The sequence below is a fragment of the Notamacropus eugenii genome, chromosome 1, assembly GCF_028372415.1.
Source record: "Notamacropus eugenii isolate mMacEug1 chromosome 1, mMacEug1.pri_v2, whole genome shotgun sequence".
NCBI classification, from domain to species: Eukaryota; Metazoa; Chordata; class Mammalia; order Diprotodontia; family Macropodidae; genus Notamacropus; species Notamacropus eugenii.
The window spans coordinates 22724554-22752013 of NC_092872.1; the positions used below are offsets into that span (position 1 = coordinate 22724554).

A 27460-nucleotide genomic window follows, 5' to 3' on the forward strand; every position below is an offset into this window, starting at 1 on the left:
ATTTTGTTCTTTTGTGCTCTGATAATACTCTTTCCACGTGTAAGTGTGGCTGCAGGAGACCATGGGTGGGCATCAATCCCAGTTCACAGTGAGGTAACAGCTGTGGTGGAAAGAGCCCTGGATTGAGAATCAGCAGACTTGAGACTTCAGAGCTCTAACACTAACTGCCAAGTCACTAGCATTCTTCAGATCTCTGTTTTTCCATCCCCAGTGCTTTCCACCTTGAATATCTGATGCTTCTACATTCACTTGTCTTCTATTGTTTGCCTTCTCGGGGCACAACATTTGTATTTTTAGAGGACCCATTCCTTTGTCTCTCCATCAGGTATCATCCTGTTGGGCTGGTGGCATTATTGCTGCAAGACTATCTGTGATTGTCTTTTCTGTTGTAGCAGAAGTTCAATTGGCCTGTTATGGCTCTCTCAGAGAACTCCCTTGGAAACTTTGGGGGACTCTGGTATTAAACGACTTAGTATCTGTGCTCATTGGAGGTGAGCAACTCCCAGAATGTTTCTGGCCAGGGGGTGACCCAACACTATAGGGACTTGGAAGTTTTGTATGAAGTGATAGTCTCTGAGGGGTCCGTTGGTCTTCCTCCTTCTCTATGACAGCAGCAGTACATTGTGCCAGTTAAAATGAAAGACAATTTCTACCTGATTTTCTTTTGACCCTCCAACTGGTATTATCGAACTCTAAGAGGTAGAGAAAAGCCAGCTTTTCCAGTTTCAAGGCAGCTAAGCTAGCATGGCAACTAGAATAGGGGCTCAACTAGGTTATCTTGCCACTGGATGCCTCTTATAGTTTTGGATTACCTCTGCTTAAATTAATGTTTCAGTCCTAAAATAAAAATGTCCAGGCTTGGAGGTAGGGGTGTTCTGGAGTTAGCTCAAATCTGCTTGTGAGAGTTAATTGTTACATTTTCAGTGTAAGCATTTGTACCTCAGAAATTGGCAAATGCTATAAACTGGGACTTGACATTTTTTAGCTTATTGTACATATTTATGTAAGTGAAGGGAAAATGTTAACGAAGCACATTGAATTTTAAAGTACATTAATTTTTTCAGGGGGAAAGCCTGTTGTTAAATAAGCTTTTTTACCAGTACACCTCTGCTTGGTGACACTGTAAATTCAATCATTCTTGAGGTGCTGGGGTTCTTTTGGTTGGAGTTAAATAGAAGTAAGGAGAGGATTCCTTGCCCACTTCTACAGCACTGTTGGAGAAGAAGACAATAAGAAAATCGACAAACATTTCCTGTTTTACCAGAAAGCATGTGCTGAAAGTTGTTTGAACTAAAGGGCTGAGGTGAAATACAAAACACTTTATCAGGAGTGTCTCAAAGCTGCCTTATATTTAGATGTTTTTTAAGTATTAAACCATTTGGCCAAGTAAAACAAGAGTTTACAGTACTTACTGGTTAGTCTAAGTCTTGCTGTCAAGTATTTACTTCTGAGATTTTTACTATTTTTACTATTTCTTTTGTGTGCAGGAAACAAATACCTGTCCCATATCTGACTTATATTATATTTTGAGAAACTTTCTACTTCTCAGCTCAGTTATTGTAGAGGGTGGGAAAGAGAAGCTATTGATAATGACATATGTTCATGTAATTTTTGTTACAGATTTCTTATACCAATTACGGATGTAACATATAGCAATAAGGCCAAATCAGAACCAGTGACTCATGGTCCTAAGATAAAAAAATGTTATTTGCTCGCAAGACAAGGGCAAGAAAAAGGTACCCAATCTCCACTTGTCCACAAGTATGCCTGTCAGCATAGCTGAGCAAGTTTTCAGAAGATAGGTGTGTGCCCACATGAAATCACAATTTTGGAGCTAGAAAGCTTGATAGTCTGGTGTGATCAACTGTGGAGTGAACATATGGAAGGATAGGCATTAGCATTTAAACTGGATAAGGAGACCTAGGACCAATATCGTATAGGTGGATTTTTTTAATCAAGGGTTGATCTAACTAAAAAACAGGTTTGTATAATATAGTTCAGCACACGAGTTGGAACAGACATGATGACAAAAATACCACTATTGTGTGACATTTATAAAGCACATTGATTTTTGCAAAGAACTTCATGCGATAATATCTAGCATTTATGTAGTGCCTTCGGGTTTGCAAAGCCCTTTATGAATATATCATTTAACCCTCAAAACAACCCTTTGAAGTAGTTGCTATCAACATTGAACAAAAGTGAGTCAGAATGGTTAAATAATTTTTCCAGGACTGCACATCTTTTAAGTGCCTGAGGCAGGAAGCCAGATTTCAATTCAAGTCTTTCTGACTCCAAGTCTAGGACTCCTCACTCTCTACCTAGCTGCTTCTGTTCTGCATCATCTCATTGAAACCTATGAACAATCTATAAGGACAGGTTCTGCTGACACTATTATCTTCATTTCACATATAAGTAAACAGTCTTAAGAGGTTGTGACTTGCCAATAATCCAAGAACTAGTATGTGCCTGCCTCCAATTTTATCACTTCTGATGTGGTCAGAAAACGGAGGAGGAACCAAGGCCTCACATCTAGAGAAAGGTATATTTCCAAGCCAGAATAGGGATGTATTGTATATAATTAAAAGGTAGGTATAGGACAGGACAAGAATAAGATTTACCAGACCAGTGAATAAAATATAAAATAAAAATGAAATCTTGAGATGACAGAAGTGAGGAGAATATTGGAAGGAAGTCCCTATCTAGACATACCTAGACTTTCATGTGTCACCTGGAAATTCAGGGAATCATAATCCAGAGGGCTTCAAACCAGATCTTGCCAGCCAGTTCTACTCCCAAAGGACTGAGTTATCTAAGAAAAAGAAATTTAAGCAGGAGACAGGTAAGGAGAGGAAGTAGTTATCCTATACTCTGTAGAGTATTATTATTCAATTATAAGAAACTTTATAAATTGAAATATTAACCTTCTTATCTGATGCTGACTCATAGAGTTTCATAGTCAATAATCTTTAAATACCTCAGTGGTTAGTATGCTTTTATCAGAGGGAAAAGGAAACAGATTGGATGAAGCATAAATTGTGGTCTTCTCCCCAATTAGGGACCTGAGGTTAAGAACTCAGTTAAGCTAGCAGAAGTGGTGGTAGCTTGAAACCTGAAATGGAACACCACTGTGCCAAGACCTAGGTTTGTTGGGGAGAACAGAAATAATGGATTTAGTGGGAATTATGTGGTACCCATAGTGTCATACCACATGAAACATGTATAGACATCCATTTAATAACAAAAATAAATTAAGCAGATCATTGAGCTAAGTCTTGGGTGAGCAAAAATAAAAATAGATTTAGGAATGGAAAGGAAGTAAGAGGTCATGTAGTCTAATCTCATCATTTTACAGATGAGGAAACTGAGGCCCAGAAAGGTTGGGTGATTTGTTCACGCTTACACAGAAAGTAAAGGCCATACAAAATTCAGACAGGGTGTAATCCCTATCCTCAGATGGCTAAGACATAAAAATAGATAACTACAATGTGAAATGTTAAATGAAAGGGGAACTAAAAAATATAAAACCAACTGCTATGTGATGTCTGTTAATATATGTTGGTTACTGATCAGGGCAGGGACTGGTGCTGGGAGGGAGAGTGCTTTGGGTAAGGATCAGGAAAGGCTTTCTAAATGAGCGGGATTGTTGAAGGGGGCATTAAAAGATAGTTAGGAATTTGATAACTGAAACGACAGGTAGGACATTATAGTGTGAGCAAAGACACAGAGAAAGGAAGGTATATAATGCCTTTGGAGGACACCAAAATGCCTAATTTGGCTAGAGCATAGAGTTCATGGAAGGGAATAATATGAAATGAGTGGAAAAGTAGGGTGGTGCTATACTTTGAAGAGCTTTGAATTTGAAGAGAAAGAGTTAAATTTTAGTTGGGAGGTGTGAGTCACAGATGATTTTTGAACAAAGAAATGATAAGACCAGATCTATGCACAAAAGATTATTTGGAGACACTAGGTTTCTATTAGGCACCCACCACTGGTCTTGCTGATGGCAATATGGAGACTCACGCCAAGAAGCAAATTTTTTGACTCACTGAATTTGACCAGGAGGACCTGATCCAGCTGTTGATGGTGGTGTGTGAGGAGTCACTTGCACTGGAATGTGAAAGTCCTCCAAGTGTGTGGAAGAGCCAAAAGAACCAATACAGAGTAAGCCCATAAAATGGTCATCATGAAACTGTAAATGACTCTTTCTCTTTTCTTTTTTTTTCCCCTTGGATCTGTTGCTTCTATTTGAGCATTCTTGCATATTTTGTAGTCTACGTTAGCCACTTTGGCGGACACTTTCTTCTCCACTCCTGTGGGAGGCTGGCCAGTTAAACTCAGTGTTTCCAACCGTCACGTTCACCAAGGTCCATCAGATGGAATGTGAGGTTAGTAAAAAGATGTTGAAGTTTGCAGGTGTCAAAATGTCTTTGCAGAGAAAGAAACTTATTCATGACTATGATGAGCTAATGGGTACAGCAGTAAGACAGTGATAACCGCCCCAAACAATATCCAAAACTCATGAGGAGGAAGGATAACATCCACATGATGGGCTTTAGGACATAGCAAACTGATGGGAAAGAAACCTTATTCTATACATCTCAGTGTGTAGAAGAGGCAGGATTCCGGAGGATTTTGATTTTTAAGGACTTTAGAGGGCATCTAGTTCAACCTCATTACTTTGGAGATAAGGCATCCAAGGCCCAATAAGAGGGGGTAAATAACTTGACCTAGGTCACAAAATTTGCAAGAAGCATGACTGCTTAACTATAGGTCCTCTGATCCCAAATCCAGTGCTCTATGCCAATTTCATTCAGTTCAGTTTGTTTGTGTTCATCCTTCATTGCCAAAGAAGACCACGCCATCAGAGAAATGATGACATGACTTGCACTTGACTTTGCTTTGAGTGAGGGAGGGCTGTTCAGGTCACCAGCCTCACTTCTCCTCCAGCCATCTGAATCCAATAAGTATTTATGAAGCACCTACTATGTGCCAAGGAGTGTATGAAGAGCTGGAATTTTTTTAAATTAAATATAACCTGTACTTAAGGGACCTATGTTCTGCCATACTACTTATCTCTTAGTCCTAAAGTAGTTGCTAACGATAGGTTATGGAACAAGGCATCTCCTAATAAGATTTGACCACACTTAATTAACAGTGATTTAAATAATTATTATAATTGATTTAAATTAGATTGATATATTATATTTAATGAATTAATATATTAAGTAAATTATATTGAATAAATTAGTTTTTATATTAAATAAAAACAAATTAACATTTCAGATATAAACAAACATAATTAAATAATTTCTGCTGCAGAGAAAAATAGCTAACAAACATTTGTTGAAAATTCACTGAGGGCCCAGCATTTTACTACTCAGCGGGGTTATAAAGAAAGGTAAGATAAAGAGCCAGTAAAGATACATGTAATCCAAAGGCCAAGGTTCTGCTCCTGCCTCTCTTACTCACAAGCTGAGTGACCTCAGGCAAATAGAGGCAACATGTTGTGGTTTATAGAGAGCTGGACCTGGAGTCTGGAAGACCCCTGGTTCAAATCACACCTTATGCACTTACTAACTACTCTATGACACTGGGAAAATTACTTAACCTTTCTGAATTTCAATTTATTCTTCTATAAAATGAAGAGGTAGAACTCCATGGTCTCTAAAGTCACTTCCAGCTTTAAAATCTATGACCCTATAGAGCCTCTTCGCCTTAGTTTCCTCATCAGAAAAAAACTGAAAAACTAGAACTTCCCTCACCTACCTAACAACAAGATTGCTGTGAAGATCCAATAAAATAATGCCTGCAAAGTACTTTGTGCATCTGAATTATTATCACTATTATTTATACTACTAATATTAGCCAGGTCCTCATCATTTCTCACCTATGCTACAGCAAGCCCCCTAACTGGACATCACGCACCTAATCTCTCCCTACTCAAAATCATCTTTCAGATTGTAGCTAAAATCATATTCTTAGAGCTCAGGTCTAACCACGTCACTGACTACCTTAAAAATCTTCATTCCTTCTCTACTGCCTGTAGAAACACACACTCCGCAGTTTGGCATTTAAAGCCTTTCACAGTCTGCCTCTGGCCTACCTTTCAAGGCATATCATATGACTGTGCCTTACTCTTTGTTCCAGCCAAGCTGGCCTACTTTACTGTTCCCTGAATTTGGCACTCCATCTCCAAGATCCATGATTTTGCACATGCTGTCTGTTCTCCATGCCTGGAAGGTACACCCCCCTTACCTCCACCTCTTTGTATCTTTAGCTACTTTTAAGGCCTAACTCCAGAGCTGCCCCCCATAGGAAGCCTTTTCTGATCCCCTGATTTTTGATACTCTTTCTCTGTTCAAATTATATTTATCTATTTTTATATATGCTATGTAGAGAGGCAATATGGTACAGTGGATAGAGTACTAGAATTTCAGACATGAAGACTTAGGTTTAAGTCCTGCTTTGGGCACTTAGTGATCTCTCAGTGCTTCATAGGGAGTTCTTTGCAGAGCAGCTTCTGACCCGTGTTAGTAAAAGAAGGTTCTTCATCTAGCTTCCTTTTTTTTTTCTGGTCATCTCCATACCCTCCTGTCTCCACTTTGACCATCATCCCAATTCCTTCCCATAGTAACCTTGGATTCTGCTCTCAAGCCACCCTGCTCATTGGTTGCACATTCACCTTTTCTTGACTGGAACCAGAACTCTGTGTGACCTGCAGGTTATCTCCACCCGGAGCAATCCCGAACCATCGTCTCCTCATCCCACCTTCCAGTTCCCCGTCATGTATTGTTCTTCTCTCTTTGAAACATATGCTTCTTGAGCAATTACTGTCCAGCTTACTTATATTTATATGCCTAGCTCTTAGCATGGGACTTGGCAATGAGTAAATACATAATAAATGTTCTACCTGCCTGTGTTTAGCTATTGATTTAACTATCTAATCCAAACTATCTAGGGGTTCTCTATAATAATGAAATAATTGCTCTAGTTTTTGTTTTCTACTTATACGTTGTGTTCCCCCGATACTTACATCAGGATGTAAGCACTTTGAGAGCAGGGACTATTTTTTGTTCATTTTTATTCCCTGCTTCCAGCACAGTGCTTTGCACATAGTTAAGATCTCAATAATTCCTAGCTGAATTGAATTGTTGCTATGTCGATCTTTGCCTTTAAGAACTTTCATTCCAGTTGTGGAGGAGAGGCAAAATAAAGGAAAAAGGATGGAAGGATGGAAGGAAGGAAGGAAAGAAGGAAGGAAAGAAAAAAGGAAGGAAGGAAGGAAGGAAGGAAGGAAGGAAGGAAGGAAGGAAGGAAGGAAGGAAGGAAGGAAGGAAAGAAGGAAGGAAGGAAAAAAGGGGAAAGAAAAAGGGAAAGGGTGGGGAGAAAAGATCATTGACAATTTGATTTCCAGATTACTGCTTTCTTTTCTCTTCCATTGCTTTACTCCATCACTATTACTCTACCACTAAGACTTACTAGTGATGCCCAGATATTACCTTATTATAAGGCTTTAGGTGAGAATGGGTAGAATTACTTTTACTTTGCTATGCAGAATGATCAATGGATTATAGATCTGGAGCTGGAAAGGACCTCTGAGGATATACTGTTTGATGTAAACTTTTATAGCAAGCATGTTAGTACTTTTGAAAGACCTGGAGGAGCTGTTGGTCACGGACTCTTAAATTTGTCAGACACCTCAGAGGTCATCTGGTTCAATTCCTCCATGAGGGTGAATTCCTTCTATAATATCTTCAATATACTCCTCCACATTAATCAAAGACAAAGTATCTATTTCATGAACAGTAGAATTCAACATTGTAAGGAGGAAAAGGGATATCTGAAAATATGAAAAAATAAGATCCCCAAGGTAACGAATGTAAGGGTCTCATTAGTTTCTCCTCTCTAAATAAAGAAAGCATTGGGGAGGCTCAGAGCTATTGAGTTCCATCAAAGTATGGGTGGGGTATGAGTTTGAATATCCAGGGGTCTCTCCCAACAAGTATGAATCAGGGTCAGAAACAGTTGTTGGATAAAGTTTTACAAATAGCTGAGAAAGGAAGAAAAACTAAAATGAAAGGAGAAAGAGGAAGATATACCCAACTGAATACAGAATTTCAGAAAATAGAAAGGAAAGATAAAGTTTTCTTAAGTGAGCAATGCAAAGAAATAGAAGAAAACCATAGAATGGGAAAAACAAGAGATTTATTCAAGAAAACTAGCTATATCAAGGAAATATTTCATGCACAAAAATGGACATGATAAAAGAGAAAAATGGAAGGAACTTAACTTATCTACTTAAAAGTAGATAAAATTAAGAAGAGGTGGCAAGGAGAACTCACAAGCAAGATCTTAACACCAGTGATAACCATACTGGTATCTTTACTGATTCAGAGTCAGACATCCAGGAGAAGGAAGTAAATGAGCTTTAAGAAGCATTGCTAACAGTGAGGCTAGTGAAGGTGATGGGATTCCAGCTGAGCTATTTAAAATCCTAAAAGATGATCCTGTATTATATCCAATATGCCAGCAAATTTGGAAAACTCAACAGTGGCCATTGGATTGGAAAAGATCAGTTTACATCTCAATCCTAAAGAAAGGAAAGGGCAAACAATGTTCAACTTACCAAGCAATTATGCTCATTTTACATACCAGCAAACTAGATATCAGTAAAATGTTAATTGAAATCTACCAGAAGTACTGGCTGAGTTTTGAAGAGGCAGAGGAACTAGAGACCAAATTGCCAACATTTGCCGGATTATGGAGAAAGCAAAGGATTTCCAGGGGAAAAAGCTCTATTTCTGCTTCACTGACTACACTCAAGCCTTTGTACATCACAACAAAATGTGGCAAGTCCTCATAGAGATGGGAGTACCAGATCATCTTACTGGTCTCTTTAGGAATCTGTATGCAGGACAAAAAGGAACAGTTAGACTCAAACACGGAACAACTGATTGGTTTAAGAGTAGGAAAAGTATACTGGATTGTATATTTTCACCATATTTATTTAATTTCTATGCAGAATACATCATGCAAAATGCCAGGTTGGACAAATCAAAAGTCAGAATTAAGGTTGCCAGAAGATATAACAACAATCTCAGATATGCAGACAATACCACTCCAGTAGCAAAAGTGAAGAATTAAGGAGCCTCTTGAAAAAGAAGAGTGTGAAAGCTGGCTTGAAGCTTAACATTAAAAAATGAAGATCATGGAAACTTGTCCTATTACTTACTTCCTGGCAAATAGAGGGAGAAGAAATATGGAAACAGTATCAGATTTTGTTTTCTTGGGCTTAAAGATCACTACAGATGGTAACTGCAGCCATGAAATTAACAGACGCTTGCTCCTTGGAAGGAAAATTATGTCAAATCTGGACAGCATACTAAAAAGCAGAGACATCATCTTGCTGACAAAAATTCACGTAGTCAAATCTATGGTTTTTCCAGTAGTAATGTATGGCTGTGAGAATTGGACTATAAGAAAAGCTGAATGCCACAGAATCAATGCTTATGAATTGCAGTGTGGGAGAAGACATTTGGGAGTCTCTTGGACATCAAGGAATCAAGTCAGTCAATCTTTAAAGAAATTAATTCAGACTACTCATTGGAAGGATAAATGCTGAAGCTAAAGCTGAAGCTGAAATACTTTAACCATATAATGAAGAGACTAATCATTGGAAAAGTGGGGAAAGATTAAAGGCAAAACGAGAGGGGGACAGCAGAGGATAAGGTGGATAAATAGTGTCAGAGAAGCAACAAAGATGAGCTTGGAAAGACTTTAGGAGATAGTGGAAGACACCAGGGCCTAGCAAGCTATGATCCATGAAGTCATAAAGAATCACACATGATTGACTGAATGACTGAAAACTAAGCCTTATCCTATTTGACTCAGAAAAGAATCCCATACAAACCCATCAAAATTTACCAGTTTGGGACATCCTAGTGCATTTAGGACTCTAGGACCTGACGCTTTTCTAGGGTTCATGACTGTCTCTTTTTTTTTTTCTTAAGTATCTCCCTTAAACAAATAGGGCTTGATTGATTTTATTTTCTCACTCCCATGTTGTGCTGTGTTTTGTCTTGTGTTGTACCATTCTTTTTAGTACTGTACCAGAGAATCCCAAATGTCACCCAAAGTACATAAGATTCCAGGCTATATAACCTGGAATGGAGACATGGAACTTTAAAATGAAGGGCAGTAGCAAAAAGTCATGGTGTTAGAAACTCTACCTATGTGAGCTCAGAAACGCCTTGCTTTAGTGGTGCTCCTCTCATTCTCTCACAAACCTGAGTGTGAGAGTCCTGCCTCAGTTGCAGTGTTGTATAATGACCTTGGGCAAGTCACATCCCTTTTTTGGGCCTTAATTGCCTCACCTTGAAAAATGAAGGGTTTAGTGTAGCTGTTATCTAAGGACCCTTCTAGGGTTAATATTTCATAATTCTATATATCTTCCCTTGTGTAATGGGAGTCCATAGAATTAAAATGGAAAATAATGGTATCCATCCAGAATTCCAAGCTATCAGAGCTCAGAGGATCGTAGATTTTGGGGTAAAAGAGGCATTGAAGGAAATCAAATCCAAATCTTTCTTTTACAAAAGAAAAAACTGATGCCTCTCTAAGAGAAAATTAAGATCAAGCTTCTTAGAGAAGCCCATCAAGAGGCTTAATTGGACATGTCCAGGATGATCCAGCTAGTAAGCACATAAAATAAGTCCAGCACTCTAGCCCACACTCCACTGTCTCTAGAGTTAGATGTACTCTTGGCTTGCAGATGACCCCAATAATAGAAGACCTCAAATAGGATGTAAGATATTAGAATATCCTAGCAGAGTTGGAGAGCAACAAAAGGAAAAGGTATTTCTTTTTTTCTTTGGGAGAAGTGACTGAGGGACCAGAGTGAGCCATTAAGAATTTTTTTTTTTTACATCTGATGGCACTAAACTTGTTTATTTGCCAGAGACTGCTACTAGGGGGACATTTAATGGAAACACTGATTTCACTTTCTAGGGAGCAGGCACTGAAGCGTTCAAAGCAGTGGGTTTCTATTAAACAAGCTAAATGGTATGTCAGACTATAAACCTGCAGTATGACGCATTGACACAGTCTAACTGGGAGCCTCCCTCCCATTGCCTTATGAGATTTGAAGAAGCCATAAAAATTCATGTCCTACTCATGGCCAAGATCTAATAAAGAAATGATCTGAGCTCTAAGAAAGGGGTAATGGGAGTTACGGGCAGGGGTGGGGGTAGATTTAGTGGAGCAATAAGGTCCCCTGAAAAAGAGCATAGATTTTTAATACCAATTACGCTGACATGGTTCAGATTGTTGTAGGGTAACAGACAATATGTCACTGATGTCCTGTTGTAATCCTACTTTGTTATTAAATGACACTATACTGTTCTTATTCACTTTCTTCCAGGGATGAAGAACCTCAAGATTTCATTTAGGGTTCAGATGGCTAATTGAAATTAGTGTCCACTGATAAGAAAGAAACTCACCTGCTCACTGGAGTGCCCCAATGTTGTCCTTATCTAAGAGGTTCCTTTTCCCCTGTGTTAAACTCTCTTGGTTATTACCTTTCTCTTTGCTCTAATCTCACTGAAGGCTTTACCACGTTCCAGGTACTTCTGATATATCAGGAATGGTGTCCCTATGATATCTAGCACAGAAACTTGCATGGATTCATCAAAATCTGAATCTATTAATTGAATTGCTTGATCAAGCCTACATGATTCCTAGTATCCATTCTTGAGAACTCAAATGCTTTTCTGTCCTCTTTTTTCACCAATATCTGTAACATTTCACAATGTCCTTAATCACTTATTGAACTACCTACAGATACATCACTGGAAATAGAATATAGTTATCACAGATTATACTAGGAAAACTGTCCATCGGCAGATAGGTGTAATCATATTAGTTCAAAAGAAGTCTTCTCAGGTTTAAAAAAATCATTTAGGGCAATTGAAATGCAAATATGACAAACTAAGCTGACTGTACTAGTGAATTGTGGGTATTGAAGGATTTTACTGAGATAACTTTGAGATGCAAAGGGATTTCATGTGAATAAAATTTGTGGACAGTGTTGGTCTTCAGCGTGGGAAGATATAAATTCCTAAGTGTGACCCTGGGTCATTTAACCTCTCTCTGGCTTAGTTTACTCAACTGTAAAATGGGGATAATAATAACACTATCTCCCAAGGTTATTGTCAGGATCAAATGCATGAAAATGTACATAAAACTAGCTTTTATCATAGCTAATATTTAGGTAGCATTTTAAATAAGATATGCAAAGCACTTTGCATATCTTATTTTACCCTCACAACTCTAGGAGGCAGATGCTATCACTAACCCCACTTTACAGATGAGGAAACTAAGGCAGATAGAAGTTAAGTGATTTGTCCAGGGCCACATAGCTAATAAGTATCTGAAGCCAGAGTTCCTGGCTCCAAGTCTCTCTATCTACTTTACCCTCTAGCAACCTGAAAAGATTATACATATATATGTATATGCTATATGGTAGCTATTAACTAGAAGCAGCATGACATTTGCGTTCCTACCAGCTCTCTTTTTCGTGTTCAGTTCTTGATTCCAGATAATGATTTAATGATTCTCCCTTCCCCCAGATGACCTCAAGTTTCCTGGCAGAACTGGTGGACTTTTCCAGTTTATGATTTTGGCTTATCCCATTTTCCTCATCTTGCCTGCAGTTTTTGGCTATTCTTCTAGTCCCTACAACCCAGTTTATCCACAGCATTGATCTTGGTTACTTCTGCATTCCTCAGTACCTGGTTTCAACCGTATCTCAAGTTTCTGGTCCCCCAATTGCCTCTCCTCATATCTGGGTCACCTGATAAACTCACTTAGGCATGACCCATCCTGTCTAAGGACTCAACTTCTGAGGAGTACTACTTTCCTTCTAAATCCTACAGGCAGCACGTGACAATGTTAATGTCATGGTGGGGTGTGTGTGTGTGTGTGTGTGTGTGTGTGTGTGTGTGTGTGTGTGTGTGTGTGTGTGTGTTTGTCATTCATTGCTGAAGAAGACCACGCCATCAGAGAAATGATGACATGACTTGCACGTGACATTGTTTTGAGTGAGGGAGGACTGTGCAGGTCACCAGCCTCATTTCTCCTCCAGAGCCATCTGAATCCAGTGACCAGATATTCACCAGGATGACTGGAGATGACCCAGGATGAGACAATTGGGGTTAAGTAACTTGCCCAAGGTCACACAGCTAGTGAGTGTCATGGTTATTGGGAAGATGAAACACTTCTCCATACTTGGGAAGATCCTCTGGCATTCAAGTATGTGCCTATCTGTATTTCATCAATTTGATACAAAGGGGCCATGATATGATTATTTTGAAATCAGACCAACTTGGGAGAGTAGTTATAGCATTTCATTAATCTTATTTATGCCTTTAGGTTAAAAGAAGAATCACTATTCTCTACGAGTTTCTTGTATAAGGAAGGTACTTTATAGTAATACTAAAGGGAGGATTCTATACTCCTAAATGTTCTCCTGTCATAGACCTTATTATAGCCTTCTTCCTGGCTTCCTTCATGTTCCAGCTAAAATTCCACTTTTTACCAAAAAAAAACCAACCAAACAAAAACCCAATAGCAACCAAACCAAACCCTTTCCTGATCCCCCTTAATACCAGAGCCTTGCCTCTATTGGTTATCTCCAATTTATCTAGTATCTATCTTGTTTGTAGGTAGGTAGTTGTTTATAGGTTGTTTTCCCCATTAGACTGTAAGCTCCTTGAGAACAGGGGCTGAGCTGTACCTTTCTTTGCATCCCCAATTCTTGGCATAGTGTCTGGCACATAGTTGGAGCCTAATAAGTGCTTATTGACAAAAATAGTGTCAATTTCTAACTACTCCACACTGCAATAATGGCCATATTGTCTTGCAATAGACAGTAGCCAATCAATGCCCAAAGGAGTGCAGCTATATTTACTCTTTCAGTCTAAGGACATTGTGACCTTGAAATTTGTTCAGAAAGCAAATGGATATAATTTTAAAACTGGGAACAGCCTGACAGTGACATAGAGCTATTTTGATTTTATTACTTCTTTGGCTGTAAACACAACTCAACCTCCCCCCCTTTCTTCCCTCCATCCAAGACTTTCCCTTGATCAATGAGCCTTCTGGGCATAGACGGTGTAAATAATAAACTCCAACCACTAAACCACTTGAAACAAAATGTCCAGATAATATTCCCTTAGCCTCATTCACACCATTGCCATCCTTATGTCCCCATTCCTTGGAAAAACCAATTATTCATTCCATCCTGTACAGATCAAATTACTTAAGTTTAATTGTACACCAACATAAGGAAAGCCATTTTTTTCCTGTGACATCCCAACACTTAGCTATATTCAATAGCACTCCTAGTGAAAAGAGTCCTGGCTTCAATTGTTTTGAAATTTCAATTTCTAAATAGGTTAGGATTTCAATCGTGGAGGATTGTAGATTAATAAACAATACAAGGGGTCATTTGCAACACATTTGAAAACAAAACGCTTTTTCCAAGTCCAGATATAGCAAAATTCTTTATTTGATATAACTGGAAGTTGGCTCTCCAGAATTTCTCTACCATAACATAGAAACTTCTCATGGGAAGCTCATCTCACCCCATTCACTGATCACACTGGAAGTACTCAAGCACCCCTGTCACCTCTCCCTAAGATTGGCTAATTCCTCAAAGAGTTTCCTATTTAAGAAGGCTGCCTGGACCAGCTATGTCTTCATTCCTCTCCAGGCTGCACTCCTGACTGTCTGGACTTTCTCTACAAGCCAACCTCCACTCCCACACCACAGTTAACTCCCTTTTCAACTTCTTTCATGTCTTCCTCATTAAAATATAAGCTCCTTGAGGGCAGACTTGTCTCTCATCTTGTAGTTTTATTTCTGTCATTTAGCACAATAGCTGCCACTAGTTTTAACAAACAAACAAATTAATGCTTATTGACAGAGATTTCTGGATGTTCACATATTTTAGACTGATGGTGTCCTGGGAGACTTCTTGCTAAATGCTGTCTGTACTCTTAGTCTGACAAACAATGATCTGAAATTTAACACAAACCAGTGATTTTGTTTTTCTAGTACAGTCATACCTTTCTTATAATTTCTCTGACTAAACTAATAGTAAGCTTATGTTACAGAATCACAGAAACTCAGAGTTTGAGGCAACCTATTTGGCTACTTCGTCCAACATGTTTCTAAACAAGAATTCCCTCTACAATATAGCTAACTGGGTATCTGGCCTTTATTTGAAGATCTCCAGTGAACTGAAACACAATGAAGGAGAACCTACTTCCATTTATGGCAATGTATTTCACTTTTGTCAGGTGACTTAGCAGATAGAGCATTGGGCTTGGAATCGGGAAGTTCAAATCTGGCTTCAGATTCTTACTAGGTATGTGACCCTGGGTCAAATCATTTACCTTCTATTTGCCTCAGTTTCCTGAACTATAAAATGGAAGTAACAATAATATCTACCTCGCAGGTCTGTTGTGAGGATCAAATTAGATGTTTACAAAGTGTTTAGCACAATGCTTTTTCCCCTTCCCCTTCCCCTTCCCCTTTTATACTAGTTCTAATTTTTAGGAAGTTTTCTCCAGATTACTGTTATTTAATTGTTTTTCAGGCATGTCTGATTCTCCATGACCACATTTTGGGTTTTCTTGGCAAAACTACTGGTATGCCTTGTCATTTCCTTTTCATTTTACAGATGAGGAAACTGAGACAAAGCTATATTTAACATAGCTTTGTCAAAGCTATATTGACAAAGGAGACAAAGACAAAGGCTTACCCAGAACCACACAGGTAGTATATGTCTCCAGCCAGATTTGAACTCACAAAGATGAGTCTTCTTGACTCCAGACCTAAATCTCTATCTACTGCATCACCTAGTTGCCTTTCCCCTGATACCAGCTCTAAATTTGCCTTTTTTTTTGTATTTTCTAACCATTACTTCTAGTTCTAACCTCTAATACATTTTCAGTTTGATAGCCTTTTAACATTTTAAGATAAAAAGAGCTTCTTCTTCCACATGTTTTCTCTTCACTAGGGCAAATATTCTTGGTTCCATCAACAGATCTTAATATGGCATGAATCTGAGGTCCTCCATCTTCTTGGTTACTCTCCTCTGGACTTATCACTGTCATTCATAAAAAATGACACCCAAAACTAAACTGGATACTCCAGATGTGTTCTATGATCAGGGGCAGAGTGAGAGTAGGACCCTCTGTTACATCCTTAGTACTGGACTTTACCTGTCACTTAAGACATTCGAAGACTCCTTGGCTCTCATATCAGATTTTTGAATCATTTCGTGTTCCTGGTTCACTAAAATGATCAAATCCTTTTTTCCAAATGAATCATTCCTAGTCATGCCTTCCCCATCTTGTATTTGTGAAGTTGTTCTTTTGAATATACATTTATAACACTTTATATTTAACCTCGTTAAATTTATCTGATTAGATATAATTCAGTATTCTAACCAGTCAAATACACTATGTTTGCTTTCCTTGTCAGCTACATGGGTCACTGGTTAGAGCACTTGACCTGGAGTCTGGAAGACCATAGTTCATAACCCACCTTAGACACTTATTAGTCATGTGACCCTGGACAAGTCACTTAACCACATTGACTTGTTTCAATTTCCTCAAGTGTAAAATAGGTGTGCTGATAATAGCACCTACCTCACAAGGTAGTTGGCAGAATAAAATGAAATATAATTTGTAAAGTACTTAGCACTGTGCCCAGTAAACGCTTTTTGTTGTTCAGTCATGTCTGACTCTTCATTGCCCCATCTGGGGTTTTCTTGGCAAAGGTACTAGAGTGGTTTGCCATTTCCTTCTTCAGCTCATTTTATAGATGAGGAAACTAAGGCAAATAGGGAGAGGTGACCTGCCCAGGGTCACACAGCTAGTAAGAGTCCGAGGTCAGAATTGAACTCGAGTCTTCCTGACTGCAGACTCGGAGCTCTATCCACTGTGACACATAGATACCCTGCCTGAAACACATGTTTGCTCCCTTACTCCCTTTCTAGCTTTGTGTCATCTAAAACTTTTATGAGCAAGCCATCTTTTCTTCTATCTGAGTCATTGATAAACATGTTAAACAACACTGGGTCAGTAAAAGGACACTTAGAGAAATCCACCAGGCTTCCTTCAAAGTTTGCATCAAAATATTCATGATCACTCTTCAGATCTGGCCATTCGATGACTAAATTTACTTTCTTCCTCTATCACCTGATATGTGTCTCTCCATCTTTCCCCAAACACAGTAACAGACACATTGTGAAAACTTTGCCAAAAGTTAGGAAAGGAAAATCACATGCTTTGTTAGTAATGATCATCATATTAGATGGATGATTAACTTTTTTTTAAGAGAAATCTGTGTGAGGTGTTGATTTAGAAATGATTTATGTATGAAAATAAAACTTAAAACAAATACATAATCAATTCTATCTATTACTTTTCTATGATCTGTTGATCTAGTATCTCTTCAGTATCTTATGGGGAAAAATATTGTGGGAGGAGAATTAATTTAGTCTGGCATGAACTGTTGTTAATGAAAACATTATAACTCTTACAGTGATCACTGATTCTTTTCTAAATATTAGCTGTTTTTCCTTTAATATTTAGTTCCATAATTCTGCTAAGAATAAAAATCAAGCTCAGTGGCCTAAGACAGATTCCTTTCTCTTGCCTTAAAAAAAAGCGAAAATATTTTATCAGGATTCCAGTTTTAAACCTCTGATGGAAACAAAAGAGAGAAACAAATTTTAAGTAACCTCTTTCTTGGAAAAAAAGACTGAATATCAATGTCAGTATATCTACTACAGGGGAAAATTCCTTAAAATTCAGCTTAATATTATAAATTCCTGTTAAATTCAATTTATACACTACTAAGCATAATTCATGATAAAATATATTTGGGAATAAAGAGAAAGTGAAAACAATTCTAGGCAAGTTTGGAGGGGAAAATAACAATGAAGAGGTAGTAACAATGTGTTGTCCCTCCTTGGTTCTTGATGAGGACCAATGACATCTTGAGGGTGATTTTTTGACTTACACATGGACTGGATTTAAGTGAGTCAGGGCTATGTGAAGTTATCAGCCTCACTCTCTCCTCCAGAGTCATTGATATCCAGTGGCAAGACAAAAGTCAAGTGACTGGCAATGGTTCAGCTACAACAGGTCTGATGCTTATAGGAAAAGATGAAGAGAGAATGCATTCCTTGTATAGGAGATGGCTTATATGAATTCACAGAGGTAAAAAAGGTGGAGAGCAGGAAAGATTGAGGAGCAACTGTACAGATTATCCCAAATGTAGAGGGTATGAAGAATGTATGAAGGACAATGATGTTACTTAAGCCTGGAAAGGTAAACTATAATCCAATAGTGGAGGGATTTAAATACCAGGATGAAGATTCTGTTTAGTCCAAGAGGCAATGAGCAATGTTTGATGGTCTTTGAATAAAGGCATTTTAAGGGAATTATTTTGGTTGATGTTTGCTGCATGGATTAGAGAGGAGATAGATCCAAGGCAAACAATCCAGGTAGGAGTCTGTTATGACAGTCAAGATATAATGAAGGACACTATTTACAAAAAGATTCACAGTGACCAAATTGAATTTAAATAAGGAATTCAAAGATGGTTCAATATTATAAAAGGAAGCCTGGACAGTTGTAAGAATGGTAGATTTGGAATCTTAAAACCATGATTCAAAATGAAGTTCTGTTACTTCATATTTGTGTGACCTTGGGCAAGTCACTTTACTTCTCTAGGACTCAATTTTCTTCATCTGTAAGATGAGGGGCTTAGACTAGGTGATCTTACAGCTTTAAATTATGATGTTATTGAGAAAATAGAGGTGAACTAAATAATTTATATTAAAAAAGCTTGATTATATCAGTAAATCCACAAATATTCTTTAATAAACTGGATTACTTGCATAAGTTATATCACTAAGAAACAGGAATAAAAAGAAATTTCTTTAATGTGATCTAAATCTAAATTAATCTAAAGACTAATATTGAACATGAATAAACATTGGAACTTTTCTCAATAAGAATAGGAATAAAGCAAGGGTGCCCACTGTTTCTTTTTTGTATTACTACTGATTGCCATCATAGTATTATGCTAGTCTATTTTTAGATTTTATAATGGTTTATTCAGAAAATCAATGAGCAAATAGTTTGGAACAATAGTTTCAGTAAAGTAACAGACTATAAAATACATTTGCAAAATAAAAACACAACATAAAATTAGAAGCAAAGGAAAAGTTACACATTTATAGTTATGAATAAGATACAAATTTATAAATGGGTTAGGCATAGAAGAGACCATAAAAATAATTTCAATTATATAAACTTAATTTTTTTACAAATAAAATTTGTAAAAATTTTTTACAAATAAAATCAATGCAGCCTGAATCAAAAGAAAAGCTACTGATTGAAATGATAGTATTTACATTAAATTTTGCTGTCAAAAGTCTGACAGTCAATGACACATATATAAAATTGTAATAATAAGAGCCATTTCCCAATAGGCAAGTGGTTGAAGGATAGCAAAAGAAAGAGTATCAGAACTGGAATCAAATCTCAGCACTACCATTAATGAACCCTAGTAAATCATTTAACTGACTTGGTCTTCAGTTTCCTTATCAGTTTTCCCCTTAAAATAAAGGGACTGTAGTAGATGAAATCAAAGATCATTTACAACTCAAAATCTATGATCCTATGCCAACTCATCTGAAAAAAAAAACATTTAGAATCATTAATAGCTAGATAACCACAGATTCTAATAAAACTATGGTATCACCTCATGTTCATAAGTTATTGTATAGGTAAAAGATGGTGAAAACCCTTTCTGGAAAGCTATCAGAAAATAGACATACTAAGTCATTGCCTATGGAACAAGAATGTAGCTGAGTTCAGGTGGAAAACAGATTGGAATTATGGAAGAAAAATTACTAAATCTTTCATATTTTTTGAATCAGAGATGTTACTACTGGATTTATGTCTCAAGAAAGCTCATAAAAACAAGAAAATACTAATACATGCATATATACATATATATGCATACACACATGCTATATGTGAATAGCACAAGCAAGGTTGTTATGAATGTGTGTATATACTTATATGCATAAGCATGTGAACATATATATGAATGAGTGTATTAACTTATACATATATGTATATACATATGTTTATGGCATGTAGTTTATATATGTCATTTGTACTAACAACAACAATAAGTAAAAACTAAAATCAACATAGACCAAATATCTGGGAAATGGCTAAAGAAACTTCAAAATTAAATGGAATGTTACTGGACTTTAAGGAATTAAGAATGTAAAGAATTCAATGAAATATGAGAAAGTGTATTTGAAATAATATAGAATGAAGAAAGCAAAACCAGAAGAATAAGAGGTACAATAAGGTCATCTATGTAAATGAAGTCAACATGAAGAAACAAGAGAACACTCATCAAATGCAAAGGTTAAGAAATCTAATTCCATGACAAAGAATTCTGAAATCTTTCATACAAACGTATCTCTCCTCATTCAGTCTCTCCTTTGGCCTCATTCTTCATAAACCTAATCTTCATTTTCAACATGGCCTCTAACTCCCTCTATTTCTCATTATTCTCAGGCCATTCCCCTACTCTCTAGCTTCCCTTTCTTTCCTTTCCACTTTCTGTAGTGTAGGTAATCAATTCAACATTACCTTGTTCTCTACTATTGAATCTTTTGCCATCCTCATCCAATTTGCTTCTCATGCTTTATAAAACCCCAGGCTGAGATTATTAGCATCATCTACCTCCTTTACTTTCTCTCACGAGATGATGAATGGTAAAACAGAAAGTCATATTGTACATCCATGTTGATTGGGTCCACTAAAAATTATATGAGCTAACCTAACATTGGCCATCACTTCAGTAAAACAATCCTTTAGTCCTTCTCTAATTAATTCTCTAACACATACCCTGTAGCCACTTACTTGAAACATTTCTTTCTCTTCAAACCTCCAACATTGTTTTTTCTGCCTCCCTTTTAACAAAAGATCTCCTCTTATACTTTACTGAGAAAATAAAGGCCATATACAATGATAACCTTTCTTCCCTTTATCTTCGTCTCAAAACCCCTTAACATCATCCTATAATCTCTACTCCTTTACTCTATTCTATGAGGAAGAGATAAACCTTCTTGCCAAGGCCAGTCGTCTACACATACCCCTTACAACTCACCCTACTAATCATTCTCTCCCTCTAACATATAATCTCTACCTTACCACAGGTTCTTTTCTTGCTTCTTTAAAATCTATCCAGGTTCCATTCCCCAATATTCCCACCATCTTTAATAAAAACTTCACTTGCCACTATCAATCTTTCAAATTACCTTCCTATATCTCTACCCCATTTCTCAGTCAAATTCCTAGCAAAAGCAATATATTATCATTTTCTCAAATTCCTCTTTTCTCCTTTCTCACACAGTTGCAATCCGGTCTCCAGTCTCATTGCTCAACTGAAACTGCTCTCTTCAGTTACAAATAATCTCACAAAATTTCTTAATCTAATTACCTTTTCTCAATATTCCTCTGTGATGGGCCCACCCATGAGAAGGATTAATTTTCCCTAAAAGACAACAAAGCTATTCCAGGACCTGATTAGTACCTGACTTCCTTGATACAGCTTCTGGTCACCTGAGAAGGTGTTAAAACTCCTAGGAGTAGCTGTAAGCTACTCACAAAACTCCTGGATATTGTCTGAACCAGATAAAAATGTAATCAAGTGTTTAACAAAATAAAAATACAATGCAACATAGAAAATGCTAATTTGTGGTTTTCTAACACTATAGTACTCACAGGGAACCATTTTTATTTGAATTTGACACCACTGACAGACTATAAAAAATCCCATCCACATGTAGTCATGGCAGAGAGTCCCAGGTATATTTGAAGGGATTTGGTAAATGGTTGAATGAACACAGTAAGAAGAAAAGTCAAAGAAAACTCCCATATTTTGAGTTGAGTTAAATGGAAGGATAGAGTTGCTATCAACAAACATTGGAAATTTATTTTTGCTGTCATTATTCTTAACCTCTTTTTTTACTTCCAATTTCCCATCCCACTTCCCAATTTAAAACTTATATAAGGTAGGAAGAAACATATTACATATTGTCATAGTAAAGCAAAACAAATTCACACAGAAATAGGGAAATTTGGAGAAGGGTCAAATTGAGGACTGGGGTAGTCATGAACCCTGTTTTAGACACGATGCACTCCTTTTGTAATTGAAATGAATTCTAGTCATAGTCAATAATGGTTTTATAGACTTTGAGCATGTTTTTTTTTTTATCAGTCCAGGATGAACTTCTGTGATACTACTAGGGTCTCAGGGATGATATCTGAGCCAGAGCAAATCTAAAATGCCTTTGTCTTGGTATTGTCACCCAAAGAAAAATAATAACCTAATTCATACTTAATCAGTTTTTCCCTTGGAGTATAAAAGGTAGACTCCACTATAGTAGGAGTATTCTTATGGTTTCAAGAGGCATAATGGCCCATTGATAGTAACAATCATCACAGAGAAGTATACAAAAAGCTTTTTTCTTTGCTATCTTAACCCTCAAAGCCATACTTGTACTTATTTACAAATTTACCTTCTTCATAGCCATGGACCACATCTTCAACTCTGCTAGCAATAGTGTGACACATTTGCTGAGTGACATACATTACAAGAGATTAACTACCAAGTAACTTTATGCCTGAACTAGTGCAAAAGTTTTCCTCTTTGATTCTATTGTCTTTCCCCTCCAATTCATCCTGAATGCCATTGCCAGGTTAATCTTTCTAAAACATCATTTTGAGCCTATAACTCAAAAACACTATGTCAAGCAGACATAAATCTTTAATAGCTCCATATTGCCTACAGAATAAAGACAAAGGAATTCTTCCATGGCCTTACCTATGTTATACTCTGCTACAGTACACACATCTAGAAAGCTCCCCTCTCAAATATGTGTTCTCCTAACAAGTGGTAGGGAAGCTGCAGCCTCCAGTCAACATGTGACCTTCTAATTCTTTGGTTCAGTCTTTTGACTGCGTCCAAGTTTTACAGAATAAATCATTTTATTAAGGGGATTTGTTCTGTGAAGTCTGGATTTACTCAAAGGACCACACTTGAGGACCTAGAAAGCCACATGTGATCTCAAGGCCACAGATTCTCCACCCTTATAAGCTAAACCCTATCACCCTTTCAAGGCAAAACTCAAAATCCAACTTTTCCATGAAATTTTGTTGATCATTGACAAAAACCAATCAACTGTTGTTTCAGTTTTCTGCATTACACAATTACCGTGTGTGTGTGTGTGTGTGTGGTGTATATATATATATATGTATAATATGTGTGTATGTATATATGTATGTGTGGGTGGGTATATATATATATATATATACATACGTGTGTGTGTATTATATTTATATATGTATATACAGTCTTATAATTCTTTTCATTCAAGACATCTTTCCCACTTGCTTGCAAGCTTACTTAAGGAAAGGAGTGAATTTTTTTATTCATCATTGAATTCACCAAAGTTTTCATTGTTGTTTAGTCATTTTCAGTAGTGTACAACTCTTTGTGACCCTTTCTGGGGTTTTCTTGGCAAAGATACACAAATGATTTGCCATTTCCTTTTCCAATCACCAAAGAACCAAGCATAATTGCAGCTGGAGTGTATTACCGTTGGCAGTTATGGATAAATCAATTAATTATAGTTGATATCCAATAAATTCTTCTTAAATTGAACAAATAATATATTTCTCCCTGTTAAGAATATTGGTATAATTATTTCTTGTTCTGTATGCCAAAGAAGTCATAAAAATGAGGGAAAAGACCCACATGTACAAAAATATTTAAAGCAGCTGTTTTTGTGGTTGCCATGAAGAAATTAAGGAGAATCCCATCAGTTGGGGAATGGATGAACAAGCTGTGGTCTATGGATATAAGAGAATACTATCATTCATAAGAAATGATGAGCAGGCAGACGTAAGAAAAAACCTAGACTTATATGTACTGATGCTGGGTGAATTGAGCAGAACCAGGAGAACATTGTACATAATATATTGTACGATGACCAGCTTTGATAGATTTAACTCTTCTCAGCAATACAAAAATCTAAGACAATTCCAAAAGACTCATGATAGAAAATGCTATCCACATCTAGAGAAAGAACTATGGAGTCTGAATGCAGATCAAAGTATATTATTTCTCCTCTTTTTGTTTCTCCTTTCTCATGGTTTTTCCCTTTGGTTCAAATTCTTCTTTACAGCATGACTAATGTGGAAATATGTTTAATATGACTGTACATGTATGACCTATTTCAGATTGTACACCATCTTTGGGAGAGAGAAATAAAGGAAGGGGGAGAAAATTTAAAACCCAAAATCTTATAGAAGTGAATGTTGAAAACTAAAAAACAAATAAATAAAATCAACTTTGACACTATCAAAACAAAGGAAATACCTTTTTTTAATTGAACCTGACATGTAACAAACTTGTCAGTTCAACAACTATGATAGAATTCAGATAGAATTATATGGAACTGAAACAGATTTTAGAGAATATCTAGTTGAATTCCCACAATTTTATTGATTATGGTGTTTTCAAACTATAAGATATCTTTGAGATTATCTAACCCATAAGGAAACCATGAATAAGGAAAATTCACTTGCAAAAAAAAAATGTAAAGGCAAAATAGTCAGCTAATGACATAGGGATCAGAGCCCTAGACTATTGCCTTTCAACACAGTACCTTCTCCACCATATGACAACACTACTTCAAGCTTAGTTACCCAACCTATCCTTAGTACATAATACCATGTGTCCTCTTAAAGAAGTTGATTTAAAAGTTATTTGAGTTGCCATGGAAACTATAAGAGCATTTACAATGAGTATCCCTGGGGAGAGACCTTTGCTGCTCCCTGCTCCTCTCATACCCCCATATAACACTCAAATTCTTCTAAAAAGAATACCCATCTTCTTTTTACTATATTTTTATTTATCTATAAAATAGCTTAGTCAATTCCAGGGATGTTGCTTATCTTATATCTTCCTTTTTTCTTTAAATATGTAGCAGCTTAAGATTAGGAAGTGGGTGATACATTATTGATAATCTAGTCCAAATGCCTTGTTTTTATGAGGAAGCTGAGGAATTGAGCAATTTTAGCAGATTGTGAACATAATTGAAAGGTGATTCAATATACAATAAGCACAGTGGCCTATTAGATCCATTCATGACAGCTCTCTATACATGAGTGACCTCAGAAAATTATGAAAGCTATCCAGGATACTTTTCCTTCTACCTCTAGAAGGTGCATCAACATTCATCACATCCCTCAACAAGAGTCAACCATTCAATTAGTTAACCTTCGTTTATCAAGTGCCTATATTCTATTTAGAGGAATGAAACTAATTCATATCAGAACACCTCCCAGAAACTGTCTATATACCAAGGAACAGTCTAGCTACATTTACAGATGTTTACAGCCAATTTGTCCAGAGTAGGATTCATTTTTGAAAAACAGTAACTATCCATGATTGCTAGGTCAAAGAAAAGTTGAAATTTTCCTCAATGGAAGGAAGAAAGCAACAAAAAAAATCATGGTCTTTTAAATATTAAAGTACGTACAATATCTGCCTCTCTCTTTCTTCCCACACCAAGGCAAGGTGAGGAGAAAATGTATTGTCTTCCTCACACATTGTCCAATGTATCTTTCTGTTACATTTGCTTGAGTGACTTCTTAAAATGGAATGTCTTAGCCATTATGACAATCAATAACAATTGGAAACATATGACACTACTTTTTCAGGACTGGGAAGAAAGATGATCTCAAACCACTTCATGACAGCCCCAGACAAGCTGTTAAAGAAATAGCAGCAGGCTTCTTTTCACTTCATTAGATGCCCATCCAGTAGAACTTTGTTATTCCTTTATCCCAGGCAACACTCAAGCAATTGAAAGCTGTTTCACTGATGGTCAGTCCTTGTTGCCTGGCCATGTCTCTGGGAGCCAATGGGCTTCTTTCAGCATAGACCAAGGAATTCTTTGCTTGAAGGATTCTACAAGTTATCATCATTCCATCATTCAGAATCTTTTTGTTGCCCCGTTTCCAAAGCACATGGGAGGAAATAGAGAGAATAGGAACCACACTTAGAGCCTCTAACTACCTCAGGTGACATTGCCTCTTTTTCTAAACCAACTCTGATTAAGGATGTTCAAGGTGCTGCATATTCTGCTAGGAGTTTCCTTGATTTAATAGGACATTTGAGTGTTTTTTTAAAGCTCCAGAGTAAATAGCAATCCCAAACTTTGTATTAATGGAAAGATAAAAGTTTATTTGAAAATACTAGTGGAGCTTGGTTTGGCCATAACTTCTTTCCTGGAGAGAGGTGAAGGAAATGCCACTACTGTTGGCTGAGATATTCTCAATGGTTGAATGTTTCTAGTGCTTATAATATCAAAAGTGAGGAAAATCCCTAAGTATACCTACAAACACTTTTTTGTGGCAAGATGACATGGTTTTGTTTTTCATGAATAAATCCAAGTAGAGGGTTCTATGGCTAAAACTGATTTGTAATCCTTTTGTCCTTAGAGAGAGAGAGAACACAAAAACTATGCCTTAGAAGTGAGGTCTCTCTTCTCACTGCTTTTAAATTAAATTCTACTCCATAACTATCTATTGAGTGCCTACTATGTACAAGGCACTAGAGATTCCACAATAAAAATTAAACAATGCATACCTTTAAGGAACTTCCATACTACAAGAGGGCATATAACTTGTACACAAGTAAGCAAGTTCAAAATAATTTGAATGAAGTTCCACTGGAGGAGGAGGTGTCAGGTAAGATTTTGTATAGGAAGCAGTATCTAAACTGTGTTTTGAAAGAAATTAGGAATTTTCCAAAAGATCAATGAGGAGGGAGTACCTTCTAGGCTTGTGGAACCACTATTCAAAGTCATGGAGTAAAGAAATGGTCATTCCCATAAAGAGAATAGCAAGGTTAGTTTGACTAAGATGGAGAGTTTCTGATATGAAATAAAACCAGAAAGGTAAGTGGACCAAGATTGTGGAGGGCTTGAAGTGAGGAGTGATTAACTTTTATATGGATCAGATTCACATTGCCATTACCTGCCACAAGAGCAGGTTCTGGTTTGAAAAGAAGATTAAAAAAGGATCTTTAAGATCATCCTATTGCTTGACAGGAAGATATTACAATTTCTATAAATGTTCTATGTTGAGGATAATTCTTTTCAAATGCAAGCTATTACTGAACTTATGCGCTGTTATGAACACTAATCTTCAAGTCAGCCATATGAAGAAAACTTCCAAGACAAAGCATTCTTGTGTGCACACAGGGTACATTTCCT

General features: G+C 36.9%; 1 long non-coding RNA gene across 1 annotated transcript; it reads right to left on the reverse strand.

Annotated features, from left to right (window-relative positions):
* Positions 1–940: 940 nt before the first annotated feature.
* LOC140522469 (uncharacterized) lies at positions 941–26106 on the reverse strand. The gene is made up of 3 exons (XR_011973353.1): positions 25721–26106; positions 2713–2812; positions 941–1211 (listed from the first exon to the last, which is right to left on the reverse strand). It is a non-coding gene; the product is annotated as an uncharacterized lncRNA (long non-coding RNA).
* Between the last annotated feature and the right edge of the window lie 1354 nt (positions 26107–27460).